We start from the raw sequence: 24,422 nt of genomic DNA on the forward strand, positions 1-24,422 counted from the left end.
CCTCAGAATGCCCAGAGATGGGAAGCCATTCTTAATGGAAGAAGGATACTGTGAAGAGAAACTCAGAGAACGAGAACAGCCTAGATGAGCAGATAAGAGATACAGGCAGAGCTTTTGGTTTTTTAATGCTTTCAATTAAAAAATGAAAATTAAGCAAGGATGTGGTGAGAGCAGCTTAAGTCTATCAGAGTCCGTGTTTGTAGAGTTCTATGACCTGACAGTGAAGAAGTCTATGCTTTCACAACAGAGAGGCTCTAAAGAAGGGGAAAGGGGGCCAGCAGATGGCATGGAGTTTGAGGCAGCTGATCCCTCCCACATGACCGACTGTGCATTTGAAGTCCTGGACCCAGAGGCCTGAAATTCACACTGGGCACGTGAGCATATGTACCTAAGTCTTAAGAGGAGAATGGAAAAGGGATTACGATGTGGCCATCCTCTCTGGGTGGAGGGGTGATTTCTCATTTTCTCTCTTTCTCTGTCTCTGTCTGGTGAGCATATGAGCCCTACAGCAAATCAAAAGAAAAAAAAAGTGGGAAGGAAATTCACCTTAATTAAGCAGGAAATAGAAAACCAATATGCTCGTCAGAGCAGAAGAGCAGGATTTTCTAATGGATAGTTAGAGAAGGTTGGCCTGGGAAATAGTGTGAAATATGCACAAGAGAAGGGAAATGAGCACCAGGAAGCCATTGGTGATCGGTATGAGCAGTCTAGTGTGTCTGCAAAGGTGCTAGGAGAGAGGAAGAGAGAGGAAATAAAGGATATGAGGCAGGTGGAAAAACGGGAAGTGGAGGAATATGGTTATTTATTGGTCCCAGGGGGTTAATGGGCAGAGTCAGTCAAGGCCTATTTAAAGCTTTTAAAACCAAAAACCTGTAAACTGGAAGTTGTAGGGCAGAAAGGATGATAAATGTGACCATGTAAGTTTTAAGGAAATGCAGTTTAGGAGACACAATATGTCATCTGTGATGTGGAATTGTGGTTCAAGCAATAACTCAAAGTGGTTAAGCCCTGAACCTGCTCACAAGTATAGACACAGAAAAAAGATTTTTTAGCTTATAATTAAGGTCACTATTTTGCATAAAGCTCTGTATCTGTTTTGTAACACACACATACACACACACACACATCTGTACACACTTTTCCCCCTAGAATTGGGCTTTAAAAATGGTAGTAGAATTCAAATGAGTAGAGAAGACAGGGGAAAATACCCCAAGCACAGTGCATATGCTTTACATTAACAAATATCTGAAAGTCACAAACGAGGAGGATAAATATAGGATAAGAATGAAGCAATACTAGAAATGCAAATCAGAAATATTACTGCCACTTGTGATGTCTTCCATGGTGCCAGGAAGAGGGTTCACTGCTTTAGGTTGGACAGTCCAAAGGGCACGTATAGCTTATTTACTATTTTGGTAAATATTCAATCCCAGTTTTAGATGATAAAATTTTAGTGCCCAAGAGTAAGTCTAACCTATTGGTTTGCTCTATAGAAATGCATGCCCAGGGAGCTGGATAGTGGCAGAGCCATAAACGTGATGCTCGTATAGGGCTGGCCATGTAGAAAGATTCCTAGTTAATGTCCAGAGACCTCCCTGAGTAGGCCAGGCACACACGTGCCCAGGGTGCAGGGCTGCCTGAGTCGGGAGAGGGTCCTACTGTCAATTCCCTGTTGGGAGTCCGGTCTCCTTATGGGTCTATGTGTCTCTGCCATTCATGGAATAAAGAAATAAACTAAAGGTAAAAAGAAATGCATATTTGATAAGGAATGAGGTATTTCTTATGTGGTCTGAATTTCTTATTTTTATGATGTGAATTGGCATTTAAAAATGCAAAGATATCATTCTACTTCTTTCACATAAGTCATTAACCTGTGAAGACTGGCTTGTGGGGGCAAGGTAAACATCTGTCACCATTTGGGCTCTCGATCTTATGTTTGAACCTACTTCCCACCATAGAAGTTATGGAGGCGGCATGACCCTTCCCCACTACATTTTGCAGCTAGGGCCTCAGTTTACAAATTAGACAACCCCGAAGTGTGGGAGACCTGCAGCTACTGACACAGTTGGGGAGCCACAATGTAGAGGGGTTCTGAGGGCAGCAACCACTCACAATTTCCAGGAGCAGGAGCGGTGTGTGGGCTTAGCTGTCAAGTGGGGGCAGTGCAAGTTGCAGCCTCCCATGTTTAGAGGCAACCACAGGAGGAGACCCTGGGCTGGTGCAGTGGCCTGGCTTTGGTTTAGTATCTAGCTGTCCTTTCATAGTGTCACATTTTTGGGTCCATTTTTCTGCCTTTCCAGTGTTTTTGTGAGGCACATACTATGATTACAGCAAAATTTCATCTTGAACTGAGCAGAGCCAGTCTCTCCACGAAACTAAGGACTGGGGATTGCTCATCTATCCATATTTTCTGTGGTTTTTAAAATAGGCGAGGTATGTTCTCACTCTCCATTTGGGGTCTGTGGGACTTCGCTCTCCCCAACAAGAGAAGCAGAGCTGAACTGGTGATCTCGGAATGTGTGCAGTGATCATCCAGCTGCCTTTTAACAGAATGTTAATCAAACGTATACCTGTTAACTTGGAAATGGAGAAAACGCCACAGCTCTGTGTGTTGACAGTGAGTTTAATGCCAGGGTGGTGATGCCATCACAGCTTTGCTCTGGCAGGCTCAGCTGGAAACCCCTCACCAGGACAGAGCCACAATAGAACACCCACTCTGGGACACAGATGAGAACTGTGTGAGGAAGGAGGAAGGCTCCCCTCTGCTCTCAAGGAACATCTGTTTAGTCACTTGTTTGTTAATTCTTTCGATAAATATTTACTGGACACTTGCCCACTAGGTAAAGAGACACATTCCTGGACTTAATGAGTGTGTGTTCTGGTTAGGAAGACTTCCAGGCCATCAAATGAATATCATACAGCAGGGTCATTCATGTAATATAGCTATGAACAAAGTGGAACTAAAGTGATGGAGGACCCGTGTTCATCAGGGACTCAGTCAATGTTTCAAAATAAGAGGCTTTTGCTCTGTCTGGTTGGATGAATGGGAACTGGTGGGACAATCCTGGCAGAGGGAAAAGTTTGTGCAAAGGCCTGGAGGTATAAAACAAGCTAGAGGCCAGCGAGTGGCATAGTGCTTAAGGCAGCTGGATTCCCACATGGCTGACTGTACTTTGAGTCCCGGGTGGGGGGGCTTGAAAGTCACACCATGCTTTTGTGCATGCGTGTGTGCCCATGATCCAGAGAGGAAACTAGAGAAGGAATCGCAGCATAGCCATTCCTCCTGGGCAGTGATTCTCTCTGTCTCTGTCTGGTGAGTACATGTGCCCTATGGCAAGAAAAAAAAAAAAAAAACCTAAAATAAGTAAGTAAATATATAAATAATAACAAAATAAAAGAAAACAAACAAGTTGACAAAGAATTGCCTGTGGTCAAAATGTCGAGTAAATTGGAAGGAGAAGGTGAGAGACAAGAATTTGACTTTTATTGTATAAAATTGATGGGGCCCCATTGCACGACTTTAGCAAAGTCATCTGTAACTTCCCTTTTACTTAGATGTTAATTTTTTTTTCCTGGCAAAAGAGCTCAAGCATTCAATTTTGTAGCATATGCAATGTGCTGAACACTACCTAGCACTCTGAGAACACACTACACTTAGTAGTTCTGGCATTATTTATAATGAGGGCACATGGGTGGCAAGATTGTTCTAGATTTTCTTATAGGATATTCACCTTTTCAGAAAGAGGGAAGCTTTGTCCTTCTTAGTGTTGGCTCTAGCTCTATGCCTTGCTTAAGCCTGTCTATCCATCCTACGGAAACTCTCTTGAGGTCAGCTTCACGAGGAGTTAAATGGAATATCAGCTCTCCAAGTTGGCACTGCATATTTCACAAGCCCTGTATTCATGGAGGATATGAGAGCCTGCAATTCACTGATCTTCCTGTCAGGGGCTGGGAACCTTTCCTTTCACATTTTGGGAGGATGGAGAAGAAGCTGTGTAGTGGGGGTGGCTGAGTGGGCAAAAGAAGATGAGAAAATTCAGCAGAGGCAGGGAAGAGACACTCATTTGCTAAAGATAGGAATATTGTGCAAGTGAACAAAGTTTATTTTTAAAGGGCATCTCTTTATGACAATACAGGAAAAAATCTCTAAAGTTTATTTGGAAAATGTGAGACAGCTACATCTACTTACAAAGCTAGCACGTCCTCCAATACTTTTGCTAAGACTGGGCGGTGATAGGAGGAACTAAGGAAAGGAAACAAAAATAAAAGAACAAGACAGAATCTGAAAGAAGGAGAGAGAAAATGACACAGGGAGTGGGAGACAAGGTGTGAGTTTTCTGGATGATCAATTAAAACTTCTCCAGATGACTCAGTATAACTCACCATCTTCAAATCTTCCTCAACCATCTTTAAAAAGCTACTTAGAAGACACTGTCAGTTATCGCTAAGGCTGCTCCATCTTCAAAGAGCCTATAGGGTCAGAAAACTTATACCTACCAATGAGAAGACAAACACTAAAGCCTTTGACAGAAAAATAATACTATTGTACATACACACATAAGTGCATGTTTATTTATGTATGTATATATTCATACATGTGCATATACAAATGTCATAGACACTCTATACTAGGAAAAAGACTACACACAGATTTAAAGAAATGTCGTAGTAAAATAAGCTTTTTATTTTCTTCATGAATTTTTGAAGTTATATATTTAAATCTCTTTACCAAAAAAAAATTTAAAGGCTATCCCAGGACTGAAATATTACGTTCCAAGTCATAGGGGATAGTAAGAACATATGCAATGTTGGGAACTTTTACTAGCTTTTTAAGGCTTAAGCATGGAAGACAGGCAGGCCAGAGAGTGGAGGCAGCATCAAATCTAGTCCTCCAAAGGAAGATCCTATGGAGAGAGCGTCCCCCTGAAGGTATGTAAGCAGTAAAGTCACATAATCAGATTTCTATTATAGATGAATCTTCTCATTAAGGAAACTGACTTAATCATGGAAATATGGAAATAATTTATAGGGTTGCTGCAAGAGTCAGTGGTAGATAACTCAGCCAGATGGCAAGAGTGGAGCAGATTTAGATGTCATGTACAAATGAACATCAGGTGGGGAGAATAAGATGGTGGGATGGTGGCTAAGCATGTAGGAGTTGTCCAAGATCCTTCCAGGATTACTAGGCCAACTGTGCTATCAGTTCTCCAAAATGGAAAGCATCAGGAGGTACAGAATTGGCAGGATAAGATATTAGAAATTTCTTTATGGACAGAAACTTTTTAAGCATTCTGCGTCTCTTAAGTGTCAGACATCTGAAAACCAAGCATATATAGTTAACAATTGAAATCTTTAATATTAAATATCTGAAAGGAAGCTATGAAGATTCAAGACCAAAGGTAGAATTTAATAAAGTGTAACACTTTAGGGCAAGTAAGGAAAGAAAGTCTATGCAAGACACTAAAAGAGGATCAAGGAAGCTAGCAAGAGAACTCCCAAAGGGAGAAAGATAGTCTGGATACAGAGTAGGAACCCATCTCATCAGTGAAGGAATGAAAAGGGTCAGTTGCTATAGAGAGGAAAAGATGATAACACTTGAGATGTGACAGAAGTTCTTTCATGAAAACAAATTACTCTGGCAAGGATAGAAATGAATGGAGGAGTGGAAGTTGTATATATAATTGGGGATTTAAAGGGAGATACCAAGGGAAATCCAGTTTGCTTTCCCAAGGAAAAGAGAGTGTCTGCAAGACACAAAGTCAACTGTATACCTTTAGGAGAGAGCAGTTGCTAGGAGGGGATTAATAAAGGACTAGTTAGATTGAAGCCATAAAAGAGAGAAAGCTATTAACAGAATTAATAGGTGATGGTAGTAGAGAAGATGGGAAGCCCAGAACCCATGTACAGGGAAGAATTTTGATTGAGAGCTAGAATATTTACTTCCCTGAGGTAGCAAGGAAAGCATGAAGAGATGCTAAGTATGTGCTTGTAATTCATGGGGGTTATAATACAAGGGCATCCAGGTCTGGGAGGCAGGTTGGATGTTTGAGGACAGTGTTGAATCTTGGAAAGGGTGATGTTGGGATGAAAGAGGAATCTGACTGTGAAAGAGGTTTTCTGAGGGCACTGCAGACTCCTGCTGGGAACCATGGAGCTCTAGTAGCACCAACATTCATAGATGTGAATACCTGAGCCAGCACTTAACTGCTTCTCCAGGGAATAGGGAAGAGAGGACTTGGACTATTCTAGGTTGAGTAAAGTTTCTTTATATCCAGGAACTTTGAAGTTGAAGCACTGGGACCATCATTTAAATAAGCATAGTGAGCTCTCATTGACATATAGAGAACATAGATTTAAATACATAGAAACATTAGGTCAAAGTGCACACAATGGATGTAGACATTGAAGCAGTGTTAGACTGCCTTTACCTTGATTAGTCCCCGTAACTAGATTTACACTTCTCTCTCTCTCCCTCTCTCTTTCTCTCTTTTTAAGATAAAAATCAGGTTCCGAAAGCAAGCCACTAAATAATTTAGCAGAAGGATCTTGTTTTTCAATTTCATTGCACTTGTTAAAGTAAACAGATCACTTTAAGGATGGGTTAGAGAGTTAGTTAAGAAGGTGATCAACCAGTGTCTCAATTATCCTGAGGGATGGGGGTATGGAAAATTGATGACTCACACTTGGTTTGGTAATCTAGTGAGATCAGGAGCCTAGCTGTAAGTCTCAAGGCAGTGATGTGTGTGTGTGTGTGTGTGTGTGTGTGTGTGTGTGTGTGTATGTGCATGCACATGTATGTGAAACAGCCAGTAGTTCCTCTGAACCATACCTCTTTCATCAAGTTAAGGGAATCTACAGGAATAAATTAAGCCCAGTATGTATTTCACCAGAGATGAAAATCTGGCAAATAATACCTTCTAGGCTTCTTTCAAACAAACAAACAAACAAAAACAAAAACAAACACAAACAATGCTAGGATTCTATTTGCTGATTTTCATTTATACAATATTTTCCTTTTGAAGTAAACATCCTCTATGCTGAATATTGAACATTATGAGCCAGAAACAAAACAAAACAAATGCAAACAAAGACAAAGCAAAACAAGCCCCCAAAGTCTTTGGTTGCCAGCATAGTGTTAGCAAGCCTGAAGAGGATAGAATGGGCTTGTTGGTCATGAATGTCCCAAGGATGATGGGCCAATCCAATGATCTGTGCAAGCTTCTTTTTCCCTCTTGAAGACAGCCCGCTATAGAATTCTGATAATATGGCATATGATTAGGCTTCTTGAAGTTGCATTAAGATTTTACAGGTATCCAGCTAATTCATAAGTTACCTACATTCTCATTCGACTCTCTTTTTATCTACCTTAAAATATGATAGGAGATATCATCCTATGGCATTTAAATTTGAAAGATGGAAAACCCTTTGGAGTATCTCAGACTTACAGTCATAAAATGAAGAGTGTGAAGAGAACTGTGAGATCTTCTAGACTGACAGTTCTCCATCAGAGTACAAGACTCACTGTTCAGTCATGACTAACTGTGAGGGAAGGTCCACTAAAGATTAACATTATTATATATAAATAAAGTTGTAAATGGTATAAGAGAAACCACAAATGAAATCAAAGTACAAACTATAAATGCAGAAAAATATATATGTTTTTTTTTTTTTGGAGAGATTTTCACTGTAGGGCGCGTGCGCTCGCCAGACAGACAGAGAGAGACATAGAGACAGAAAGTGAGAAATCACCCCCCAGTGGGGATGGTCATGCCGCAATCCCTTCTCCTCCATTCTCCTCTCGGGATCTTGGGCACGCACGCACATGCGCCCGGCGTGAGTTTTAAGCCACCGGGTCCGGGACACGAACCGCGGTCGACTACGTGGGAGTCCAGCGACATAGCCATTACGCTAACTGCTGGTTCCCCAGAAAAATATTTTCAACACATAGGGCAGATAAAGGATTTATTCCTATAATATAGAAAGAACTTTTAGAAACAGCCCCAAAGAAAACTGGATGAAATCTGTAAGTAGGCTTTTTACACATAATAGATACAAAGGTCAATAAACATATAATAAGATGCTCAGCTTCACTGCAGATCAGAAATATGGAAATTAAAGTTCACAAAACATAGAATCCACCAAACTGGCTAACATAGAAAAGAGTGGGAACTCATAACACTGACTGGGAAGAGCAGAAAAGAATCCACTCAGATTATTACTGGAAGATAGGAAAACAATCGGAAAATGTGTTAGGATTAAAAGCACACATTCTTTCACTCAATGATCTCAGTCTTGGGAATTTATTTTGTAGAAACTAACGCAGATATTAAAAATGCTAGTACAAAGATGTTAATTGCAACATTCTGGGTAGTGCCAAAAAACTTCAAAGTGAGTGCTCAAAATAGGAGAGTAAATAAATAACCTGGGGCATATTCAAATACCGTAGGGCATTTTTAAGACATTAAACATGAAAGGACTTCAAAAAGCTCATGCAAAATATGTATTGTGAAAAAAACCTATGACTGGATTTCAAAATTTTTTGCACCAAAATAAGCTCAGATTTTAATTTCATTTTCCAATAAACTTCTTGAGGTACTTTCATAGAATGAATGAAATCAATTCCAGTTGAATTGGTAACTTTCCATGCATTAAGTGAGCAAAAAGCAAGATGTTGGCAAGTGTGCATAGAACAACTACATTTTAAAAAATAAAAATAAAACCCATTTACACATTATATCTAATATTGGTACTTTTGTCTGTTATCACATTAATTGTAGAAAGAGTCATAAAAGAGTACAATTAGATTGATTACCCTCAGATAGAATGGGAAGAACTCAATGAAAAACAAACCACAAATATTAATATCAATGATAGTAAAACCGCTTCCCTGATTTGATGGAGCTTTACGTCCAGTTTATTTATGAGGGAACTTCAGAAAGTCCATGGAAAAATGGAGTGAAAGTGGTTTTATTCTGGTAGAAAAAGATTTTGAAATCCATTCAAAATGTCCCTGTGTGAAAGGATGGCTATCTAAATAGTGCTTGCTGGTAAGATTTTAGGTGATTCTTAAAAATTCCTTGCTTTGGGACCAGCAGATGGTGTAGTGGTTATGTGTGGGCTCCTACATGGCCAACCACAGTTCCAGGTGTGAAGAGTAGTTCATCTGAAAACATGTGATAAAAACATTAGGTATAAAAATATTAAATATTAATAACAACAAAAAATAACCATTAACAACAAACATTTTTATATATAAATACTTCTCAATAACCCTATTAAAAAAACTTACAAAACACATTTTTACATGTGTCTACAAGCCACATGTTTTTATCACATATTTTCAAATTAACCACTCTCCACACTAGTCTTGGACCTGGTTGCTTGAAACTCATTCTGGGTGCATGTGCGTGCATGCCCAAAATCCCGAGAGTAGAATGGAGGAGAAGGGATTGCAACCACCCTGGGGAGTGATTCCTCATGTTCTGTCTCTCTGTTTCTCTATGTCTCTCCAGTGAGCACACAGGCCTGGTAGTAAAAATCTAAACCTCCCCAAGAAACACACAAAAAAATTCTTGTTTTTTTCATATTTTCCATATTTCATTTTAAATTTACAATTGAGAGGAAAACATATTCCTGGTCCCACACCAGGCCTTTGAGGTAGATCTTAATATATTTGTGAAGATAAGACCCAGTTAGTAAAGATTCTATGGCCGATAGGTTCTATGGTCTTAGAAACACTTTGGTGGCCAATGATCCAACATGAACTGTCTAACTCTGCAAGTAACTTTTCCATGGTAACCCTGGGAGATGGTCTTCCAGTCTCCTGCATGAATGCTTTCAGGGGTGAGATGCTCACTACTTATGACAGTATCAGTTTTTCCTTTGGGTCAGGTCCTATTGACAAAAGTTTTTCTTTTTCTTTTTACTGATAATGAATGAACTTAAATCTGTTTCTCAGGGCCCCCTGAAATGATACCTTAGCATTTAGGTTTTAGGGGAGAGCTGTCACGGTGAGCCCACTTTATCTTCCTCTTGTGTTAGCCATCTCCAGGACATAAAACCTTAAATATATCTGAGATAAAATCAGTTAAGAGATCACTAAGGAGGGTGATCATATTATTATCATTTAAATTAGAATACATTAGAAAGTATAAGAGGGATTGAGTTGGATGGGTCACTGGGCAGACTGAGATGTCTGGTCACCCTGTGATAAGCGAGCCTGCTCTGAATGGAATACACTAGCTGGATGCACGAGTCTACAAAAACCATCACACTGAAGAACACAACAACCAAAGAAAGAAATCAGCCAGTAGCAGTATTTGAATGTTAAGTAAATTCGGTTGCCACATTGTCTTTCATGGCGGCTCTGAAAGTGGTTATTAGTTTTTAAGACACCAATACTTCAAATAATATTTCCATTATAATCATCTTTTTTATGTTTGTGTGCATAACATTTCTTGTTAAAGGTCGAGAAATATATATTTTTTTCATCTTCTCTCTAATTAGTGAGAATTAGCCACCAACTTAGACTTCTGTAACACAGGCTCCATTGTCAGTGATAATAAGTCCAGGGCAGAGAAGTCTGGGAAGCAAACCACATGTTTATGGGCCTGTAAGCTTTATGAGTATATTGGCAGTTGTGGAGGACCTTTGTGAGACTGTGAGACACAAAGAAAGATTATATACGAAAAGTCTCCACTAAGGTACAGGCCTTTGGAGCAGAGCAGAGAACTGAGACACACCTACACACACCCCCACCTCCAAATATTTCATCCATTCTTGGTCAGTTAGTGTGCTAAGGGCCTTGAACTCTCTTTTATTTGTTTCTCAGGAATCAAGCTATATGGCACTATATAGACAGAGCCAAGTGATGGGTGGAAATAAGGTTAGAAAAGATGTTCAGACCCCATGGGGACATTGACATCACTGCTTGATTATTTCCAGTCTAAATCTTGGTCAGATACTAAAAAACAGCCAGTCACCAGCAACAACCAAAGTTTTTGTTTACACTTGCAAGAAGCTTCTGAGCGAGCAGTGCCACTTCTTGTGCTCTCTGGCTGCCCGTTTTATGGTATAAATTAATGACCTTCTTGGTTTGGCCCAGAAAGCTGAATTCCTCTTCACAGAGTCACTTTTCCTTCGCGAGACAGTCATTTTCAACACATCTTCACTCCTACGTTGGCAAGAAATAAAGCAAAGAACATGAAAGCTCCGAGGCCTGGAGAAGATTCTCCTCTGGAGCCTTGGTCCACCGCTCCTGGGGAGGAGATGTGATAAACAGGGCAAGTGAGAAAGCAGAGCTGCTTGTACAGACATGCTCTTTGAGAGTAATTGAGGCCAGGGGCCTGAATGACAACGTGGGTGTCAGGCCTGCCAGGTTCTCTCCTTCTTTCTTTGTCTCTGGAGTCTCTTTAGTTTGGGTTTGTCTTGCATTCCATGGCCTAATCCCTACAGTCAGGAACTGGACAGTCGTGTTCCCATATGCTGGCCCCTCACACTGCAGCCTCACTCATTCCCACCAGCTTCTCCGACGCCAGCCTCACCCTGGTGCCAGTGCCTGGCCTTGGAACTAGTATTCCTGCTTTACTATGGCATCCCTCTCAGAAAAATAGCCAAGGAGAAATTTACTATTGGAAGAACCAAGTGAACAGCCACCATGCTAGACCGCATTTCTGGTCATTCTCCATTTGCCCTTTGTGCCCACCTCCGGTATCTTCTCCCCATTTGTGGGGTAGACCTTGAAGAGATCAGATCACCATTCTTTTGATGTATCAGTCCTTTCTCCCATTCCACCATTCCCTTCATACCACTTTCTGAATTTCAACTACAATTTTTAAAAGGCTCTTTTGCAACCAAAGAGTCTGAACTCTGACTCGCTTTAGCACAGCTGTCTGACACAATTTATTGCAGAAAATTGAATTATGAGAGAAAAGTGAGCTGAATTCCTTGGACTTTTGCAATAATTCAATCAAAGACATTAGTTTGGAATTCTTCGATATGTATTTCAAAAAGTATTTCTACTTCCAGCTTTGCTTCCTCTTGATACCCAATGGACTTTCAGTGGGTAAGAAAATGCAGCCGTGAGAGCAAGTTGATAGAATAATTAGGAGTGCATTTAAATAAAAAGAAAAGTGATTTAAAAATAAACTTCAGTTTTAAAATTTGCACCATTACTCCATCCTGTGGCCTAAAAACACCGAATTGACTCTGGTTGTTACATCTTCAGCTATTATAATAAACACTGTTCCCTGTTTGACTGGAAATCAAACCAATGGACTAAACATAAGCATTTGTGACTCTGAAATATTAAGCAATGTGGTCGATGTGTCTGATATGTGTGTCTGGAACACTCAACAATGTGGTCAATGTGTCTGATAGAATGGATAAAGTAGCTCTCTTTGTAAAGTCTACATATTGAACTTCTCTGTCTTAAATTTTTGGAGGTATTTTTCTTCATCTACTATTCTTTTAGCAATAACTGGCCAAATTTCCAGTTATCATCCACAAAGTTTCCAAGACTTTGCCAAAATACAGGTAAAAGAAACCATTCATTCAATTATTCATTTTCTTATTCACCATACAAATTTATTGTGTGATTAATAGCTTTCAGAATGTTGGTCACTCCAGACACAGAAATCCAATACATTGTCCTTGCCTCAGAAATCCTCACCATCATTCAGTTTGTTGTACATGCTCAAATTGCTTGTTATAAACCCAGACAGAAGAAGGTCCATCTCTTTCAGTAGGTCTTTTCCCATTTACTTCCAGTGAGAGGAGGCTCTGGCTTTAGATCCAGTTCATAAAAGGTTGGCATAAGAGAATTAGAGCTTTAAGGTAATAGGCTAAATTCAAGAGTGAAGGTAAGCCCTTGGGGCGACTCTGATGGGCTATCTGAATCCAGGACTTCTTGGTATTTTTACTCTCCTACTTAAAAACAGAAAGTTTCCAGAAGGTTCAGAGAGAGAGGGAGAGAGAGTGAGAGAAAATGAGAAAGAACCCCACCTCTCGTCCCCGCCAAGGGCAATGGTCACACCAAAATCCGTTGTCTTCCATCTCTCTCTCCTTCTGGAATTTCAGGCACATGAGTGCACACACACACTGTGTGTTTTTCAAACTGCAGGTTCTGTGATTCTAATTGCAATTGGTCATGTGAGATCCAGCTGCCTTCAACACTATACCACATACTGACCCACTCCTCCACTTTCTATATATGTGTGTCATATCTTCTTTACTCTGACAGAACTCCCTTATCATGTTAGCCATGTTAGAAGCCACCAGGCACTTCTCCAGCTTTCATTTCTTTCCTCCTTGTACATTAATGGGAGCACACTTTGTCTTACCCAAGGTCCTGTACTCTACCTGGACTCTATCAAAAACTGTATGCTGTCCTACGCAACTGCTCTTCTCAACGGGACTATTCCTATTGGTATTAGACATGCTCAGGATTTCCTTAGATTAAGGAATTAACTAATTACTCTCCCTCAGCTAAAATTATGGTCTACATTTTTGTCACTTCCTTAACTTATTTCATCTGGCCTTTTTTTCTAACACTGTTGAGGCACTCTTGCTAAGGGCATCTGTGGCATCCATGTTTCTAAGTCCAATACATTTCAATGTAATTCTTGTTCAACATAAATTCCAGTATAATTGTTACAGTATTTTCGCCTTTTTTTTTTTTTAAAGAGAGATTTTGCTGTAGGACGTGTGTGCTTGCCAGACAGACAGACAGAAAGCAAGAAGTCACTCCCTAGGAAAGACGTTCACGCTCCAATCCCTTCTCTTCCATTCTCCTCTTGGGATTTTGGCACATGTGCACATGTGCCTGGCATGAATTTCAAGCCGTCAGATCTGGGACTCGAACTGTGGTCGACTACGTGGGAGTCCACTGATGTAACCATTATGTCATCTGCTCGTCCCAGTTTTTTTGCTTTTTAAAAAAATATTTTCCCAAAGCAATTCTGTGTCTAGTTTTGAAATGCCAAGTTGCACTACAAAACACCACCCATTACTTCAGAATTTATCAGACATGAATTCACAACCTTCTAGTCTGGCTTGAGGGCTGGTAAAACTGGAGTCATTTTGGTTCCTGATCTCTGTTTTTTTTTTTTTTTTTCTTTCTTCTTTCTCCTCTCCTGCTCACTTCCCTCAACTCCAGAAGCTTTAAAATGTCTGTCATCACCTTTTTAAATTCCAAAAGCTCTTTCTTATTTTCTAAATAGTTTTCTCTTTCTTTAGAAAGCCTTATCCCATTTTTGCTCCATGGATTGTATGATACTAATTAGTTTCTTTTGAAGTTTTCTTTGTACTTTATCAACAAGTTCCATTGATTTTGCCATTTAATACCTTACAAAGCTCTCTCAATTTCTCTCTGCTATCACTGCCAGCACCTTGGTCTAAGCCACATTTCCCTAGACCCCTGTTACCTTGATCACTGGATCTCTGTGTCAGTCTGTTCTGCTATAACAGAATGCCCTAGACCGAGTAGCTTATTAACAACAAAAATGCATTTATCACAGTTCTGGAGGCTGGGGAGTCCAAGGTAAAGCTGCTGGCAGACTCAGTGTCTAGCAAGGGTCCACTTCCCTGGTCAGAGATCACATCTGCTAGCTGAGTCTTTAGACGAAGGATAGGGCAAGGGAACTTTATGGAGTCTCTCTTATAAAGAAATGAATCCTAATTAGTCTGATCAAGTTCAAAGGAAACTTCAAAAGAAACTAATCCATGGAGCAAGAATGGGACCCACTCTTGACCTAATTACCTCCCAAAGTCCCACCTGCATGTATCATCACACTGGGGATTCAGTGTTCTCATATGAATTTTGAAGGTGAAATAAGCATTCAGTCTATAGCAATCTCCTTTTCAGTTCATCCCATTGTCCCTCCACACTAAAGCAGAGTGATCTTTCCCCAATGCAAATATGATTATTCCATCTTCCTGCTTCAAATCTTTAGGTATTTGGTCCTATAAGACTGTATAAAGATCCCCCTCCCTTTTCCCTTTTATTCTTTTTCTTTTTCTTTTTCTTTTTCTTTTTCTGCTTCAAATCTTTAGGTATTTGGTCCTATAAGACTGTATAAAGATCCCCCTCCCTTTTCCCTTTTATTCTTTTTCTTTTTCTTTTTCTTTTTCTTTTTCTCTTTTTCCCCACTGGATCTTGCTGATGGGATCATTCTGTCTTAGCTTCCTGAATCACTGGGTCTACATGTGCATTGAATCCAACCTTTAAGTTGGACTGAGAATCAAACTTGGACCTCCCATTGGGTCTCAGCCTACAGAGGACAGCATTCTAAGCAGCTCACACCACAGTGGCTGAGCTGAAATGCTCCCTTTCTTACATCACCACCATCTACTCCTCAAAATGTCTGTATTTCATTTTCCTATATTTGCTATTGTCTTCCTTTCATATCATTCCCCCCCCCCTCCCGCCCCATATACTGGTCTAATGGCTAAGGGATCCAGATTCCAATGGCTGACTAGAGTTTGAATCCCGACCGTGGAGACTTGAAAAACATGCTAGATGTATGCTCAAAATCCCAACAGAGTGGAGAAGAGATTGCAACGTGGCAAGTGTAATTCAGGATGCTTTCTCTCTCCCACCACCCTGTCTCTTTCTGGTGAGCATAAGCACTCTCTGACAATTTTAATAAAATACATACCCCACCCCTTGTCTGGACAGTTCTTCCTATATATGTAACATACATCACCTATATTTTGTCATATACTTAAACTTTTGCTATATACTTAGTCTTTTAGATTTTAATTCATTTGTTCTTAATGCTCTTAATGCTCCACTTTAGATGAGGTTATTTATTAGGCATTCTCACAGGACAATTTTCTTTCTCTAGGACACGCTGCAGTACATTATTTGGGATTAATTAATGTGCTTATTTTCCCCCTATTAGGGGTATGTTCCTTGCCATTATACTCCCATACTTGGTGAATGAATGCACGGGTATCATAGACTTTTAGTTTACTACTCAATTTCAATTGCTTTATTTTTTAATGACAGAAACACAATTTTGGGGTAGGCAATATGCCCAAATGACATATAACTGCTCACCGTTCATGTGGTTCTGGAAAATCATTGCTTTCTTGAAGAAAGTCACTATTTTTTCTGTATTTCCCTTCATTTTCCTAACTTGAGTGAAGGCATTAATCTGGAAATGAAGGAATGATAATGCCAAAATGGGGAAAAAGCATGAGGATGAAACCACATACTAAGGACGAGGGCACAGAAGGAAGGTTGGATCTAGGGGCCCTCATGACTCCATGAAGCCATTGTACCAGCCCTGGAGTATCAGCCTCCAGACTTCTTGATAAACCTGGAAAACAGCATCTTGGACAAACCACTGATAAGAGAGTTGTACTCAGTCTTTGTCTACAGCACAAACCTATCCTGTCATAACCCATACTTTAATTCACTTATAAAGATTCTTCCATTTACTTAACGTAATACTTGTTTTTGAAACAAAAAGATTGAGAGTGAGGACCTGAATGGTGTGGTAGTTGGCCAAAGATTAAAGAGTGAATTTTGGTAACAGGAGGACGATCTGATTCCTCAGATCAACTCTGTCTTATGCCCAGTGATTTGGAATAATCCTGACTGCCACTTGAGCTCCTGTCCCTCCACCACTGACTGCATTACTTCCACCAGAGTCTTTGTTTAGTTGATGACCCATACTCATTTCCTCAAGGGGTATTTGTTTAATGCTAGTTGTGTGATAGACACTCAGTTGGAGTCACAATTGTCATTGTGCATACCATATCCTTGTCCTTCAGCAACTTTGTTATCTTTCATCACACTAAATTAGTTCAGTCTTGGTAGGTCAGTTAAAACTGTTACTTAAATTAAACCTGCTTTTCAAACAATATTTATCACAAGTGCATGCATTTGCAAGAAAGAGACAGAGAGAGAGAAAGAGAGGGAAAGTAAGAAAGCACTGCTCACGGGGGATGGCCATGTCACAATTCTTTTCCTTCTATTTTTCCTTTGAGGATTTGGAGCATGCACTCATATACACCCAGTGTGTTTCTCAGGGCTCTTGGTCTACAACTCAAACTGCGAAGTCGGTCATGTGGAATCCAGTTGCCTTAACCACTGCCCCACTGGCTGTCTCTAAATCTGCTTTTCATATAGCATCTCTGTCAACAAATACAGTACTGCAAAATGAGACAGGTTCTCTACCACAGAAAGAGCCGGTCAGGATAGACTGACTAACTACTGTAATGAATTAACAACTTCAGTTCTCAATGTTTAACTCACTAAGTTTAGTTTTTGCGCACATCACAGTCCAATTATGTGGCTAAAGAGTGATCTCCCACATGGCATTCAAAGGGTGTACATTGCATGGTTCCATGATACCAGAACTCTCCAACTGATCTTCTATGCCTGACTGGCAAATTATGAGGGAAGGAAGAATGTGGAAGATCATACAGGATGTCCTCTGAAGATGCTTGGAAATGTTTTACATCACTTCTGACTGTACTCACTCCATTGACCAAATTTTGATTCCCTTGTCTCCAATGTAAGGGAGGTTGGATAATGAAATCTGACTGTGGCGCAGAGAGGAAAATGAATTTGGTAAACAAATGGCATTGTCTTTGCCACATTCTTAAAACCCACTTGGAAATATGTGTCACTATGGCTTACACAAAACAGTTTAAACAGCAACTTAAGGCAGCAATTTCTTATGAATGCAAATTAATGGTACAAATCAATTTGGGTCTCAGTTCTGACATCCCTTCAGATACTTTCTTGGCTTTAAATGATATGTATTTAGTAATTATGTATTTACTGTTTAGTTTTGGTCTTCTTCCAGTAGATTATAAGATGATCAATCAATGAGAACAGGGTCACTACTTGGCTCAGCCATGTGTCCTTGATGCCTGACACAGAAGGCACACTTGGCATATATTTGCTGAGGAAATGCACAAATGACATAATTAGTAAAAGAGATGTACAAAAAATGGAGAAGCAATCAGAAAATATATTTAAAGAATAGGGTTTAAGCATAAAAACACCATCCTATTGGTAGAAGAAAACAAAAGAGAGAGAGAGAGAGAGTCATGGACTCAATCCTCCCACCACAATCCTCCCGCCTCCATTGGTTTTTGCCATAGGGCAGGCACCACCACGCCCAAAAATCAATGTATTTGTCTATTTAAGACTAGACTCCTACACGTGTTAAGTCAGTATTTTTGTTTGTTTGTTTATTTTTGAGAGTTTTTTGGTATAGGGAATGTGCATTCGCCAGAAAGACAGAGACAGAGAGAGAGAGAGACAGAAAGTGCGAAATCACTCCCCAGTGGGGGATGGCCATAACGCAATCCCTTCTACTACATTTTCCTTTTGGGATCTTGGGCTTGCACCCACATGCACCCGGTGTGAGTTTTAGCCACCAGGTCCAGGACTCGAACCACGGTCAGCTACATAGGAGTCCAGCGACATAGCCATTATGCCAACTGCTGGTCCTAAGGCAGTTGTTTTAGATGAAAGAACTTTACAAAAAAAAGAAAAAGAAGAAGAAGTGTTTCAATGAATTAATGACTAAATTCTACTAGAGAGAACATTTATGTGTGGTTAATATAAGACTATAAGACATATAATGTACTTTAATAGCTCTTTCTAGTAGTTTGAGAAGATATTGGAAACTGTATTGTGAGAAATAGTGTTAAGGAACAAAAATAAATAAAGCATAGGGCATGTATCAAAATTTCTCTCTTTTTCTCCCTGTTTCTCTTCTTTCACCCTCCCTCTCTCCATTTCTTTCCTTAGAGAAGACCTGGCTATTTGACTCATTGATTCATAATCAGATTATCAGCAACATTTTTATTCCAAAAATTTATGAGGCCAATCTACATTTAAATTCATTTCAACATCTTTGTTTAAGGCCAGATTATACACAGTATTGTCCTACCTACCATGGGGTATAAAGATGAATAGGCTTCAAATGTCTCTCAAAGTTCTGTCTGTCTTCATTTAATTTGTTCAGACATAACATTTACGAAAGCTTCTTCTATGTACCAGAAAATCAGCTAGGTCCTGGGATTATAACAAGAGACAGCACAGGCCAACTGTGGTGGCACAGTACAGTGGTAATGAAATGTTCTGCAATACTGACACCACTAGGAAAAGGTCCTCTGTGAGCATTCCAAGGCTACCCAATAAATGCTGAGCACACGTGTGCCTGTAATCCTGACTGACTACAGCTGGAGTTAGGTTGCAGTGTGAAGACCCCACTGCAGTGCCCTGCTTGGGCCATATGTCATGAGTGATAGTCACTGACTAATGGATAGGACATTAACAAAAGTTAGGAAAATTAAGAGAAGAAATAGATCTGGGTTTTGTTTGTGTGTATGTGATTTTATTTTGCTTGTTTTAGTTGTTTGGTTTGAGAGGCAATGAGATCATTTGGTCATGTCAAATTTCAGTTTCAAGTACCAAGGTGAATCTAGAAATTTGGGGAAAGATAGAGAAAAAGAGAAAAGGAAGACAGGGAGAGCCAGAGACAGGGGGATAGGGAGAAGCAGAGAGAGAAAAAGAAAGAAAAAATTAGAAAGAGAGAGAGAGAGGAAGTTAGAGAGAGAGAAAGAGAGAGAGGAAGCTAAAGATACAGAAGAGAGATAGTAATAGAAGAAAGAAGAGAGAGAGAGAGAGATCTGAGTTGCAAATAAAGATCAAGGAGACATTAGTGGGTAGGTATAAGCTGAAATAACAGTAGACATGAAAGTTTTCTCAGGACAACCAAGTATCACAGATGAAACTGGAAGGCTATCCTTTATTAATTTATTTCTTCATTTTAATGAATTTTCAATTCATTGAAGCATTTCAGTTTCCACAGCTTTAAGTTATAGTAGTCACAGAAAAAGCAGGGGTCAAAACAATAAAAGAATGATCAAAACTATTGCATATATATACATATATATATATATGTGTATGTATACATATATATATATATGTATATATATACACAGAGAGAGAGAGAGTTTATTTTTATCACTGTCATGTCAAAAGGTATCCATTCTTTTTGAAAAATTTTTATTTATTTATTTAATTTGACCAGAGAGGGAGAGAGTGAGAGACAGAAAGAGAGAGAGAGGGAAAGTGAGAAAGCAAGAGAGAGAAAAAGAGAGAAAGTGAGAAAGCAAGCTGCCAGGTTCGGGACTGGAACCACGATCAGCCACGTGGGAGTCCAGCACCCTTAACCATCACGCCACCTGTCAGCCCCCCAAGGTATCAATTCTTAAGCAGAGTTTGTCAAAGTGTGACCCTCAGGTCACCAGCATCACTATCAACTGTAGTACTTATTTAAGAAATATGGTCCTCCAAAATTGTATGGGTGTATCTGTTCTTTCCAAATAAGTGTCTGATTGTATATATAATTCTTAGGCTCAAACCTATTCAGTAAGAGTCTGGGAAAAGATTAGAAGACTGCATATTTTATAAGCATACAGGTGATTCTGAAGTATAGCACTGATTGAGAGCTTTTAAGAAGACTCAGACCCATGGAAAGGACCAGGAAAGAGCGGCTAGACAGAGAGGAGATCTGGGAGATGAAGTGTGGCAGAGGTCAGAGAAGACTCTTCTCTATGAGAGTGACTGGAAGGTCGATGTGCAACAAGGGTATCCACTAAAGCAAGAAATGAAAGCCTTTCCTTGTACATAGCAAAAGGGAATTTCAAAGTGACTTTGGTAATGCAGGTTTGACTGGGTAGAAGGGGTTGGGGTGGTGAATGGGTGAAGAGACTGAGAAAGCATTCAGTATCCTAACCACTTCCAGAGGCATGACTGAAAGAAATGGCCAATGCAAGAAAAGCTAGAAGTAATAAAAAGGTTGAGATAAATTATTTTTGTTGGTTTTCAATAAAAAGAGGTTAGGAAGGAAAAGTTTAAGCAAAGTCCCCAAGAAATTTGAAGCTTGAGAATGACTAACACACAGATGGGAGATTGGTTTGCACAGAAAGACCAGGTCTTTTATAAAGACAAGAAGGGAGTGCCTGCAAGATGGTGAGCAGAGGGGATGGGGCGAGAAGAGCAGCAATTTCTGTAGTCTTCTTTTGAAAGTTTCATGGAAAAGATTTAGTGTCAAGGCTCAAATGAGACAACAAAGTAAAGATGTGGCAGCAATTCTTGCTACTTAGAGGTTCCCTCATTGATCCTAGATCTGAACTAGAAGGCCCATGCTGGGACTGTGGAGGAAACAAGAGGCTGCACTTGACTCCTTCCTATAGCTAGATGTGTTTTATTGAGAATTCTCCAATTTTACTATGGACTCTTTTTGTGGTCCAGAGTAAAAATCAAATGATGGAATATTGTCTTCACGGGGCACATAGAATGCCATATGGTTAGCTAATTCTTTCACTCATCTTGGGCTCTGAAGTGGTTAACAGGCCTTCCAAAAGTGCTTTCTTCTAACTAGGAAATAGCTGTTACTCCAGGAGACTCTGACGCAAGGGTAAGTTCATGGAACATGTTGATTTTCATACCACTTCAAATGGAGCCTAAATCAGCTGTCAGATATTTACAGGCAATTTTCCTCATTACACAGAACTCTCTGTGATTATTATACTTGGGCAATGCTTGCATTTATTTGCACATAAGCATGTCAAGGTAGGGGGGAAGGCTTCTTGAACTGTGCCAGGAATATGTCAAGGCGCTCCAGTATTACTCAAGATTGGATGGGATGAAGTGTTTGGCTCTTCCTCAGAGCTTGTCATCACCCTTGCTCAGGTATCTAGACTTACCATTTTCTCCCTACAGACTTCCCTTTATATACCGTATACTGAAAAGGCAGAATTCTGCCTGTACTTAGAACCACCATCAGTTCTTGAGATTCACCTTTGTTGTATTTCTCAGGGGGTTATGCAGCACTCTGTGTTTAGGTGATAGGAATGTAAAATGAAATGAACCAAAAAATACGCCTCCCAAACTAAACACAGTGACCAGGGACACTAGACAGATTACTAAATCATGGAAAAAATGGATCTTTAAAAGGGCAGCAGAGTCCATCTTGAGGTCTTGGGGAATGAGTTAAGTGAACACAAAAGATGAAGATGCTTGAGACAGCTCATCTCTTATTGTGTGAATTGTGCAACAGGCTAGCAACCCATCCTGTCATGAATTCATGCCTTTACAAAAGATTATTAATACATTTAAAGGCAATTTGAGTACAAGATGCAAAATGACATGATGTAGTGGGGGAAAAATCCCAAATTCACAGCCAGATGGACTAGGGTTCGATATTGCCTCTTCCTCTGGCTACATGACATAGAATGAATTTCTTAACTTTTGAATCTCAGCTTCTCTCTCTAAAAATTTGAAGTTAGCATACTGAGTTCATAGGTAGTTGTGAGAATTGTGAAAAAATATGTCTTAAGTAAAAATGGACTATCATAGGGGCTGGTTTAATATAGTAAACTCAATAAGTGATATGAGAGAGGCAGCCACAAGTAGTAGGGCTAAGAGTGATAGCTCTAGACCTACATGGCCTGACTAGAGTGGCCACACTTATCTGCTTTCTAATCTTTAAAATGGGGAGCTAGATAGAATTTCGTAAGGATTCATTGAGATGATAAATCTGTTGTCATCACCAGGGGACAACCCACCTTGATTTTTGCTCTTTACACTGTGGTTATCAGCAACTCTGTCCACAAATCTTGCCCAAGGCCCATTGAAACTTTTCATCCCATTCATGTCTTTCTTTATACCTATCACAGTGCCTACCATATTGGTATTTAATAGGTTTTTAATAAAATCTTGTTAACTGTTGACTGAATAAATGTATAAAATGTTTGTCACTCAGGAGATAGTCGGTAACATAAGTGCTTTCTCTTTTCTGACATCAGCTTCCCTGTCACTGATTTGAATGGCAGAAAATACGATCTCAACTTGTCATATTGTATATTTTTGGAGAAAGGAAAAATGAACCATTTCCATGAACAGTGAAATAGTTTAGTGAAAGAGAATTTAAAACCAACAATCTGGTCGATTCTGAGGGTATAAATTAAGCTAGTTAAGCAGCCTTAACCCAGGATATTGGCAAGACAACCATCAGACTCTGGCAGCTACTTTTCTTCATTCTTCTCTAAGGTTAATGCATAAAATTTTAACCCAAAACATCAGAGGTTAAAAAAAAATGGTAACAACAAAATAATTCTAAATAGTTCAGTGTGGATTGGAACCAAAGAATCAGGGCAATGACTGTCAGCCACATCTAGGCCCTATATTGCTAACAGATGGTGAACATTTTCATGGGCTTGAGACTAGTTTAGATCAGAGTGAAAACCCTCCACTCCCCCTCTCCCAAAGAAGCTCTAATTAGTACATAGGACATTAGACCAAGTTAGAAATTCAGGCTGACATCTTATTTGTTAGTTTTAGATTGAACTTATGCCTTAGGGTGACTGAATTTGCTTATTGAAACACACACATGTGTATGCGCACACCAAAAGAGTAACTTTCTAGCTTTCTTTTCTATGGGGATCAAAATAAAGATTTTCAAAGTCCTCTAAGAAAAGGGCTCCAAAGATTTGTTGGATATCAAATAGCTCCTTCAAGACAACATTTTGATGAGTTAAGTGTAAATGAATCAGAAACATATGGATTAAGTTTCCCTTGAAATACACAGGGGCTTAAAAATCAAAGAGGAAACAGTGCCTGGCCCAGGGTCTTGCAGGTTGTGCCAAACCCAACACATTTGAGCAGCAGTTCAAGATATTTGAGGGATCCAAGGACGAGGCTGGCCTGACCCACTCCTCGTTCCTACCGTATTGAAACAGAGAACATAAGTAATGCCATTTATATTGCATTATTACTAAAAATTCCTCCTTCCTTGTGGTTTGAAAATTAACTAAACCAAGACTTACAAAAGAAAACCCCATAAATGTTGTCTGTAGCACAGAAAGCTTTCCAAAGTCTAAATGAGAAAGTTCAAAATGTTCTCAGACACTGTGGCTTTGTTATTGTCTGACAATGCAACAAAAGTTGGGCATCAGAATAGCACTAAAACTACTAAAACTATTCAACAATGGTGAGACTTTAGATATGCACTCCAGAAATTCTCCACAATGTCTCCAGAAAGGATACATTGGAATGAAGAATATTTCCAAAGATAAGTCACACCTTAATCAACATTTCTAATCACCTCTCTTGTTTGCTGTAGATAGTGAATTTTTAAAAGTTCTAATTGGTTAATCAGTAAATCAGAGATGTAGGAAACGTAGATTTGAATCTCATCAGAAAAGACACAAGCCCCAAGTAGATTCGATCTGTTGAACACATAAATGCTCAGTCTCATTTTAATTTCAATAGCTCTTTAAATTAGCCTGCTTTGATCACTTGTGACAAGTAATTAAATCTTAGCATAACTTGGGGACCGGCAGTTGGCGTAATGGCTATTTCGCTGGACTCCCACATAGTCGAC

The 24,422-nt window shown here is 39.6% G+C and overlaps 1 long non-coding RNA gene across 1 annotated transcript in view; it reads left to right on the forward strand.

Moving 5' to 3' along the window:
* The window catches only part of LOC102479512 (uncharacterized), a 135,690-nt gene that overhangs the window by 1,279 nt on the left and 109,989 nt on the right, over positions 1–24,422 (forward strand). The gene's annotated exons all lie outside the window — the stretch shown is intronic.

The sequence above is a fragment of the Tupaia chinensis genome, unplaced genomic scaffold (assembly GCF_000334495.1).
Source record: "Tupaia chinensis unplaced genomic scaffold, TupChi_1.0 Scaffold000088_1, whole genome shotgun sequence".
Taxonomy (NCBI): domain Eukaryota; kingdom Metazoa; phylum Chordata; class Mammalia; order Scandentia; family Tupaiidae; genus Tupaia; species Tupaia belangeri.